Source organism: Rattus norvegicus, chromosome 1 (genome assembly GCF_036323735.1).
Source record: "Rattus norvegicus strain BN/NHsdMcwi chromosome 1, GRCr8, whole genome shotgun sequence".
NCBI lineage: Eukaryota > Metazoa > Chordata > Mammalia > Rodentia > Muridae > Rattus > Rattus norvegicus.
Genome location: NC_086019.1, coordinates 211187910 through 211198145, shown reverse-complemented (window position 1 = coordinate 211198145; position 10236 = coordinate 211187910). Strand labels below are relative to the sequence as shown.

General features: G+C 50.0%; 1 protein-coding gene across 3 annotated transcripts in view; it reads left to right on the top strand.

The window, feature by feature from the left end:
• Nucleotides 1–8365: 8365 nt before the first annotated feature.
• Syt12 (synaptotagmin 12) overlaps nt 8366–10236 on the top strand; it is a 31036-nt gene continuing 29165 nt past the window's right edge. Inside the window, exon 1 of one of the 3 annotated variants that reach the window (XM_039092039.2) lies at nt 8366–8621. The gene's annotated coding sequence lies outside the window, so the exon portion shown is untranslated. 3 annotated transcript variants of the gene reach the window in all.

The window sequence follows — 10236 nt, the reverse complement described above, 5'->3', positions numbered from 1 at the left end:
TGTTCTTCATGGCTATCTTGTGTTTTTTACTTTTGTTTTTACTTTGATAAACTACTCTGCGGGTTCAGTTAGCTTGAAAGGGAGTTCTGGGACTTGTCAGGGTTAGGGATGGCTTTGCATCAGAGGAAGTTCCAGGTAGCCAGTCAGACATCAGCAGGCTTTGAAGGTCCTTAATCATAATAACATAACCCCTCACAATCAATAGCTTGTAAACCAGGACCTGAGAGTACAGGGCTTTGATTACTGGTGAAAGACTGAAATCTGACTCTTGCCTCTAGCAGGTGGATATGTGACTTTCTTTTTTTTTTTTTTTAAAGATCTATTTATTTATTATCTTTAAGTATACTGTAGCTGTCTTCAGACACACCAGAAGAGGGCATCAGATCTCATTACAGATGGTTGTGAGTCACCATGTGGTTGCTGGGAATTGAACTCAGGACCATCTGGAAGAGCAGTCAGTGCTCTTAACCACTGAGCCATCTCTCCAGCCCCGATATGTGACTTTCTAACTATCCAAAGAATCATAAGATTATTATTTAGCGGGAGGATTTCTGGTATTAAAAAAAAAAAAAAGCAAAGACAGACCACTGGCTCCTCCACATATTGAATTAACTCAAATGTCAATTATCTGATCAGGAAAACTCTCCTCAAGTGTGCTGTCTGTCCCAAAACTTTAAAAAAATTATTTTTTTATGAATGGTGGTGGGATATATTTTTAATGCCAGCACTGAGGAGGCAGAGGTAGACAGAACTCTGTGAATTCGAGACCTGCCTGGTCTACATAGTAAGTTTCAGGACAGCCAGGGCTACTCGGAGAAACTGTCTCCAAAAACCAGAACAACAACAACAACAACGAAAGCGTTTCAAAGGTTCTCTGGGATGGTTAATCTTGGTGGTCAGCAAGAGGGAGCTTCAGATAAACGATTGCTTCCATCAGATCTGTTGGAAGGCTAGAGAGACGGTCCAGCAGTTAAGAATGAGCTCAGCTGTCCTTCCAGAGGCGGACATAGTGCTGGAGAAGCCAAGAGCTCTACATCTTGATCCAAAGGCAATAGGAGACTGGATTCCGCACTGGGCAGAGCTTGATCATAGGAGACCTCAAAGCCCGCCCCTACAATGGCACGATTCCTCCAACTGGGCCGTGCCTCCTAATAGTGTCACTCCCTATGAGCCAAGCATTCAAAGGAATCTATGGGATCACCCCATTCAATCCACCACAGATCCCTCCCTCAATGATACATGTGACTTGGAAGTACAAGCCAAATAAACCCTTTGTTCCCCAAGTTGCTTTTGGTTGTGGTGTTTGTCATGACGGAAAGAGCAAACCTGGATACTACCAAACATGTAGGCCCATAGAGTGGTCTTTCTGGATTCTCTACTCTCCACCCTCCACAACGGCCCCTTCGATCACGGCCCGGTCCCACTCTTGAGAACACCTCATGCTATCCTGTAGAAGCTCTGCCTGGCTTCTGCACCATGTTCTGTGTCTCATATGAATTCATTCCACAGGGATAGCACGGACTGGGTCCCTGAGGGGAGGCCAAAGCAGAGTTCCAGGAAGCAAACGAGCTGAATTAAAGGAGGAACGAGGAACAGCGGATACGCTACGGTTATACAGCGTCTACACTGCCGAGTGGCGTTGAGAGAGGCAGGATGGAGCCAAGACCTGGGTTGATGAACAGGCAGATGTGGACCAGTAGGTAGGAGACAGAAGGGAACCCAGCAGGATGCCAAGACACACTGCACTGTGGTCCCAAAGAAGCCACCCCCAAGACAAACCAGAGCCCTCTGCTATCAGGTTCTGCGGGACCTGCACCCTCAGAGGGTCACAGTTAGGTGGGTCTCTCAGCCCAGAGCTCCTTTCAAACTCCTCCGGGGTTTCTATTTTTACACCGAGTTCTCAGTTCCTGAGTGGGAGGCGGTAATAAGAGAGTGGGAGAGGGAGAAGGAAGACTGCATCTCTCTGAAAAGGCTAGGTTTGGATGGAGGTTTTCTCCCCCTCGATCCTCATCGAGAGGATCCAGAAGAACGGCACCCATTGCACTTTTCAAAAACGTTTCTTTAGTCGGGGACGGGGGAGGTTGGTACACATCTGCCAGGTAAACGTGTGGAAGTCAGACGGCAGCATTTGGGAGTCAGGCCTCTTTTCACCGTGTGGATCCCAGGGACCAAAGCCAGGGCATCAGGCTTGGCAGCAAGCACCCTGAGCCATCTTGGAGGTCCCTGTTGCACTTTTTCCTCCTTTTAGTTCCTTTCCTAGTCTGTCATTTGCTTGTTGTTACTTATTATTACTATGATTATTGGTTCGAGTCCCACCTCTGCCATCTGTCGCCGCTTGCTCTTACCCATACTTTCTAGTCTTTCTGTGCTCCTGCTTCTAATGGGTAAATCGGGGCTGTTCAAGGAAACCTTGTCATGAGGATGTTGGGAGGATTAAATGAGTCAGAACTGTGCCTGGCACATAAGGACTTTATGTGTGTGGGCATGTGGAGTGTGTGTGTGTGTGTGTGTGTGTGTGTGTGTGTGTGTGAGAGAGAGAGAGAGAGAGAGAGAGAGAGAGAGAGAGAGAGAGAGAGAGCAGAAGGCCCAGGCCCAGGCTGGCCTTGAACTCACTGAAATTTGCCTGCCTCTGCCTCCTAAATGCTAGGGTTAAAGGCCTGCACCATTGTGCCTGCTCTGGTTTTTAAAGACTGGCCAAACTGCTGCTATGTGATGGCCTAAAGCACCTAGGGATGATTAAGACATGACATCATTTCTTCAAATATCCAGCATGCAGTAGGAGTAGCTTGGAGTGAATATTCCAGGATGGACCATCTGCGTGACTGTGTTAGCGGAAGGCACAAGCTCTACCTTGGAACGACTGTGGGAGACCTCGCAGGACGGAGTTTTGGAGGGATTTTTGCTCTTGGTTTTGTTTTTGTTTGTTCGTTGTCTTTTCTTTTCTTTTTTTTTTTTCTTTTCTTTTTTTTCGGAGCTGGGGACCGAACCCAGGGCCTTGCGCTTCCTAGGCAAGCGCTCTACCACTGAGCTAAATCCCCAACCCTTCGTTGTCTTTTCAAGACAGGTTTCCTCCAGACTGTCCTGACTGTGCTGGTGGATGTCACTCTAGAGCTGCCTGCCTCTGTCACCATGCCCAGCTGCAACACGACGGGGTTTTGAGGGACCGAGAAAAATGTGAGACCTTTGGGGAAAAGTAGGAAATGTCAAGCAAACGGAACTACATGGAGCGGTGAGCGGAGTGTGGAGACAGGGAAGGGTTCAGGGTGTGTAGGGACGAGTGGGCGAGTGGGCGGGGCGCTCTGGCTGAGGCTGCAAGCATATGGCCTGAGGGTGGTGATGCTGAGTGAGAGCGTGAGTGACAGGTGAGAAGCCATAGAGCCATTTCCCCGGGAGATCCTGATTTACCCAGATATTTAGAGAAAGTGTTTCATTATCATCCAGGCTAGAAAAAGAAATGACGGAAGCCTGGGAATTACCGTCAGGAGGAACCTTCCATGCATAATTTGCATATGTACACATGCATGTATGTGTTTGTATATGTGCAGGTACATGCATGTGCACCTGTGTGTATAGGCACAGGAGGGGTAAGCCTTCCACTTTTTTTAAAAAAAGATTTATTTATTTGGGGTTTTGTTATTGGTTTTTTGTTTTGTTTTGTTTTGTTTGTTTTTGTTTTGAGACCAGTTTTCTCTATTTAGCCCTGGCTGTCCTGGAACTTACTCTGCAGACCAAGCTGGCCTTGAACTCCCGGAGATCTGCATGCCTCTGCCTTCCAAGGGCTGGGACTAACAGCCTTGCTGAACTTAGTTTTTATTTTTAAATTATGTATAAATGTGTGTGTGAGAGAGAGAATATACATGTAAGGGTGGGTGCTTGTGGAAGCCACAAGAGGTGATTGTGAGCTGGATTTAAACTGTGAGCCACCCAACAAAGTGGGTGCTGGGAACCCAAAGCAGGACACGTTCTTAACCCTTAACCACCAGGCTATCTCTCCAGCCTCCCATTCTGGTTTTTTTTTTTTTTTTTTTTTTTTTTTTAGCAGTTTCTCTTTGGCCCGAAGTCACCAGAGTAGACTCATCTGACTGGCCAGCTAGCCTCAAGGGTCCGCCTGTCTCTACACCCCAACACCCTTCCCCACCTCCCCCACTCCCGGTGCTAGCATTACACGTAGACATCACCACACTCAGCTTTTCTATGTGTGTTTTAGGGATCTAACTCAAGTTGCACACTTGCATGGCAAGCACTTTACCTATACTAAGCTATCTCCCCATCCCCCTTTCCTTCCTCCACCATGGAAACACCTAAGCTGAGTCTAATCCACTCCCTCCTCTTGGGGATATACCAACATAACTTTTGAAGTGATCATCTAGCCCAAGTCCAGGTTCCGGTTCTGAAGTGCAGAACAGGCTGGGACACGGAGACAGACAGTGTACAGACAGTCGGCTTCAGGATGGAGCTGGAGGTGGACAGTACCTCAGCCTTATCAGCCTTAAAGTCTCCTGAGCTCACACCCTTCTCTCTCGCCTGGCCTCTTCTGGCTCTATGCTAACTGACTGCCCAGACACCCTGCAGGTGACACCTGTCACAATTTTAAGGAAATTTCCTAAATGTCACCACTTTCACCTGCTTTCTGTTGCTTGCTGTAAATTTAAGGCTATATTGGGAATGGAAGAGGTCACTATCGGAAGCCAGCCAGGATGGTGTGCTCCTCAGTGCCAGGATTAGGGTTATACACTTTCCTGGAAACAGCTCTGCACTGAGCATTTTGATAATTACATAAAGCGATGAGGCTTACACAGAGGCAAATACTATACAAGTTTCACTATTGTTTGTTTTGTTTTGTTTTGAGACAGGATTGAGGTATCATCCAATCTGGCCACAAACTCCCAACGCAGCTGAGGGTGACCTTGAACCCCTGATCTTCCTGTCTCCACCTCCTACAAGCTGGCACTACAAGGGTATGCCACCACACCCTACTCCTAGGTTCCATTATTATTGTTTCAAAGGAAATTTGGAGAGAAGGTAGCAGTGCCTCCTTGCCGTCCAGTAAGTGGCACTGTCATCTGAGCATTCGATTCACCTCTTGCCCACGAGTGGTCCAATGGCTTCCTTTTCTTTCTGTAGATGAAGGAAGGCATAGAGTCGGGGCAGGAAACCCACTTGCCTGGTGTGTAAATTCAAGTTCATCTGCCTGATCTGAGATGTAAGCTTGGAAATTACAGCACTGGGCCATCGAGGGTTATTCAGTAAACAAGGGGCTCCAAGAGCTAAGACAGGATCTGGGAGATGGCCAGGTGTGTACTGGAGACCACGATCCATACCGGTTCCCAGTGCTTGGTATCCTGGGTTTGGCCAAGCCCATACAACAGCTCCCTGGGTCTGACAGGGCCTCCTCACCTCTGCTGCCTCTGCTCTTCATAGAACTGCTTACACTGGGAAGCTCGACCCTCCATATATCTGGCTTACAACCTGGACTCTATTTTTCTCATTATTACATCTTGTTTTTTTAGTGTGTGTTTGTGTTTATGCTGGGGTGGGCGGTGCATGCCAAGTATGTGGAGGTCAGGAGACAAGTTGAGAAGTCTGTGCTGTTCTTCCACAATGTGGGCCTTGGGATGAAGCACAAAGGATCAGGTGTCATCATTGCCCAAGCCCACGACCTGGACTCTTAAGTACCTTGGGACGGTCTCGAACTGAGGAAGTTCCAAGAGTCCAGAGAGTTTCTGGCCAGAGGAGGTTCACCTCCCTAAGGTCACTGTCATCTGAGCATTTGCAGGAGGCTTATACACAGCTCAGAACCCCAGAAGAATATGGACCCTCAAGGCAGAGTGTCCTCTGAGAGCAGCCTCCATGCCTGGCCATGGGAGATGTGCTCCTATGCTCTGGGGGAGAGCTTCATCCTGAGTGTGACTTGTGTGCAATTCCCAGTGCCCCAGGCCTCCATTGCCCCCTCCATACTACTACCCATCCCTTCTCATGGTCCACTCTGGGGCCCAAGATCCACTCCTCTAGCATTTTTTTCGCTTAGCATTCGCTGTGAAACCTATTCTATGCTCCGTGTCGTTACACTGGCAGCATCTGGCCCATGCACTATAGGGACGACATCAAAATCAGCCCACGAGTAGAACTAAGCATAGGGACTCTAGCCAGGAGGGGAAGACGTGTCTGAAATCCCAATACTGAGAAAGTTAGGCAAAAGGACCAGGAGTTCAAGGACAGCCCCAGCTACTGGAGACCTAGTCTCAAGAAAAAACAGAACAAACAAACAAAACCCTCAAAAACGGGGTTGGGGATTTAGCTCAGTGGTAGAGCGCTTGCCTAGCAAGCGCAAGGCCCTGGGTTCGGGCCCCAGCTCCGAAAAAAAGAAAAAAAGAAAAAAAAACCCTCAAAAACAAGCAAAGGAAAAAAAAGAGCCGAGTGTGGTAGAACATGTCTTTAATCCTACACTTGGGAGGCAAAGGCAGGCAGGTCTCTGTGAGGCCAGCCTGGTCTATATGACTCTGTTTAAAAACAAAACAAAACAGGACAGGGCAGAGGACTCAGTGAGAACAGGAGACACTGTGCAGAGAGGGGACTAGCATGCAAGATTCTTGAGGCAGAAAATGACTTGGCAGGTGTCAAGAACATCAGAAAGCATGGGAAGTAGGAGCTTGGTAGGTGAGAGGGATGGCAGCATGATGGGTGAGAAAGGCCAGCAGGCAGTCCTCCCCAGGACTGTGGACCACAAGAGGAATCTGACTTCTATTTCAAGTGCAGCCCTGTGGCTACACTAGGCTGTTGTTTATATCAGAGCATATCATACCTGCATGGCACCATTCGGTTTCACATGCCCTGAGATACAAGCTAGGAGCAGCACCCCCAAACCCTCTGTCTCAGTCCGTCAATGTGTAAAAGAGACGTGAGTCCGTGCTGAGAAGTAGTGACACATGCCTATAATCCTAGGAGGCGGAAGCAAGAGGATCGTGAGTTCAAGCCCAGCCTCAGCTGGGACCCTGTCTTAATAAAAAGAAGGTGAGGGCCAGTGATACGGTTCAGTAGGTAAAGGTGCTTGCTGCCAAACCTGATGACCTGAGCCTGAACCTTAGAACTTACAGTAGAAAGAGGGAACTGACTCCCACAAGTCATTCTCTGGCCTCCACATGCATGCTGTAACACTCAAACACATAGATAGACACACACGGGAAATTAACATGCAATTTGTATTTATTTATTACTTCTAAATGTTTGTTCTTATTTTTAAGTTATATGTAAGCCAGGTGTGGTGGTACATGCCTTTAGTCCCAGCACTTAGGGGGTAGAAACACAAGGACCTGTGAGTCTGAAGACAGTTTGGTCTACATAGTGAGTTCCAGACCATCTAGGGCTACATAGTAAGAACACACACACACACACACACATCGGGCACAAACATATACAGGTTAGGGGCAAAAAAGGTTTCTTTCAAGACAGAGTTTCTCTGTGCAACCCTGGCTGTCCTAGAACTCACTCTGGAGACCAGGATGGCTTCAAAATCAGAGATCCACCTGCATCTCCGCCGGGTGCTGGGATTAAAGACTTTCGCCACCACGACCTAGCTACATTAAATAATTTTAAAAATTGAAAAAGAGGGGTTGGGGATTTAGCTCAGTGGTAGAGCCCTTGCCTAGGAAGCACAAGGCCCTGGGTTTGGTCCCCAGCTCCGAAAAAAAGAAAAAGGAAAAAAAATTGAAAAAGAAAATGGGTTCAGTCTTAGCAAAGCTACAAGCAGCCTTGAAGGTTAGTTAAATGGGAAATGGCACCAAATGTCCATGGCCCAGTCCCTACCTCCAAGACAAACTAATGCCATTTCTTCTCTTTTTCAGGTCCAGAAAGTGATGGTGCCCCCTATACGTGAGGGTGAAGTTGCAGCCTCCCTTTGGTCTTCTGAACCAAGCTTGTCTATCTGCTCTCCACACTACTCTCAGACAACCCAGCCTTTTTGTGTTGGCTCTCCGTGAGATTCTCAACTTCTCCCCCAGACTCCAGATCCCTCCGGAGGTCTAGTCAGTCGCCTTCCCAGCCCCGCTGTTCTGGTTACTGAGTCCAGAACAGGTGCCCCCCCCCTGCCCCTTCCCGCAGGGCACAACACCCAGCCCCTCTTAATACCCGACTTGTCTTCCTGCCAGACTGCGCAGGCAGGGAGGGGACCTGTCCCTTGTTCCCGGAAGATGGAAGATCGCCCACGCCTGGCACTGTGCTGTGAGCCTGGGTGAGGGCGTCATAAATATCTCCTGAATGATTCATTCATTCCTTGGAAGAAAAAGTATGACCCTTAAGAGGTTAAAAAAGAAAGTCAGGTGTGGTGGCGCATGCCTTTAATCCCAGCAACTGGGAGACAGGCTGGTTTATCTCTGTGAGTTCGAGCAAGGCCAGGGCTGATTTTCACGACAGCCAGGGCTATAAAATGAGATTCATTCTCTCTCTCTCTCTCTCTCTCTCTCTCTCTCTCTCTCTCTCTCTCTCTCTCTCTCTCTCTCTCTTTTTAAAGACACAAGGACCCAAGTTTTAGCTCTTGATATTCACCCTGGGCCTTATCTTAAAAAAAGAAAAAAATGGAGTGGCCAGCGATGAGGTCACTGAAGAGTTTACCAGAGATGATGTCGGTAAGTGACCTGGACTGATATAGCCTACAATCACAACTCAATCATAGAAGGAAGTATCAGTCATCCAGAGAAGGGAATACTGCTGGCTGTGTTACTCGCTAGTCTGATTTTTTTTTTTTTTTTTTTTTGGCTCTCTTGAGTCCGTTTTACAGATAAAGAAACTAAGGCCTAGAAGGGGAACAACATAAATGGGGCGGGGTGCGTCCCTGGTCAGTATACGGCTCCCTACCCCACATGTTCACAAGCCTACGATCCCTGGGTTAGACCCCCCCCATCCCACCCGGCGGCCTCTCCCCCTTCCCCCCAAATGGGCCCTCCGGTGCTTGGGGATCTCGGACCAAGATCTTCGCAGCGCTGCTCCACTCCTCTGAGTAGAGAGAGCGCTCAGGGTTGTCACTTTAAATTCAAGAAGGAGCAGGCGAGCGGGCGGGCGAGCGCGAGGGAGCGCGCGGCGGGCTCCTGGGAGCGTGCCCGGACTGCGGCGCTGCTCCGTTCGACCGCCGGGCCCCGCGGAGCCCCCGATCCGTGAGGCGCGGCTCCAGCGCGAGACGAGCGCCCCGCTACACTGCAGGGGTGGCGTAGCAGCAGGCGGCTGGGCTCCTGAGCGAGCCAACTGAGGGAGGCCGGCGTGGGAGCAGAGGTAGAACCGGGAGTCGGACCTGCGTCCCCTCCGCGGAACCCGGGGTGAGTAGGCACCCCGGCCCACCCACAGAGCGCGGCAGGCACAAGCGCCCTGGGCATGGGGACCGATGCACTCAGTCCCTCTCCTTGCGCCCGAAACCCGGGGCCCCTCACACTCCGTGCGTCTGCACCCCCGCGCTGCTCTGGCACACCAACGCGGGGCACAGAGCACGCCCGGCGCCCTTCCCGGGCCCAGCCACTCCGCGCACTGCGCATCGCCCGGCGCCAGCTCGCCCGGCCCCCATGTGCACACACGCGGTTCACCCGGCTGTTTACACACCTCTCCTGAGCCCGCACACCGCACACACCCCTCACCTTCACACTCAGCACCTTGGTTGTCCTAACGGCCCCTGACCTGGCCTTAACATCCCGTTGGGGGTCCCAGGTCAGTACTCGCCCTAACTTCCAGTCCCCAGATATGCCGTGGGGTGTGAGGATCTGCATAGTAGGGGGGCACGTCGCATCTGTTCTCTAGGAGGCCTGTGGAAAGAACCTAAGGGTTCCTTGAGCTTCACTTGAAGCTGTATATAGACAGGAGATGAGCATGGGATCAGTAAATGGCACTGTAGGTGAAGGAGTCCTGACCCTTTCTCTTTGGTGGACATGGTGCTGCTAAGGGACTCCATAGAGAAGAACCCGGGAAGCTTGCACCTGAGCTGCCTAGCCGGGGTGCTGAGTTTGAAGAACCTCAACAGGGGTCCTTATTAGAAACAGGGAAAGGGGGGTTGGGGATTTAGCTCAGTGGTAGAGTGCTTGCCTAGCAAGCGCAAGGCCCTGGGTTCGGTCCCCAGCTCCGGAAAAAAAAAAAAAAAAAAAAAGAAACAGGGAAAGGAAATCTGAGGTTCTGCAAGGGAAGAAGACCCACCTAGGTGTTAACACATCCCACCCAGTAAGGCCAGGACAATTACAGTTATACCCCCATCATGCCCCCACC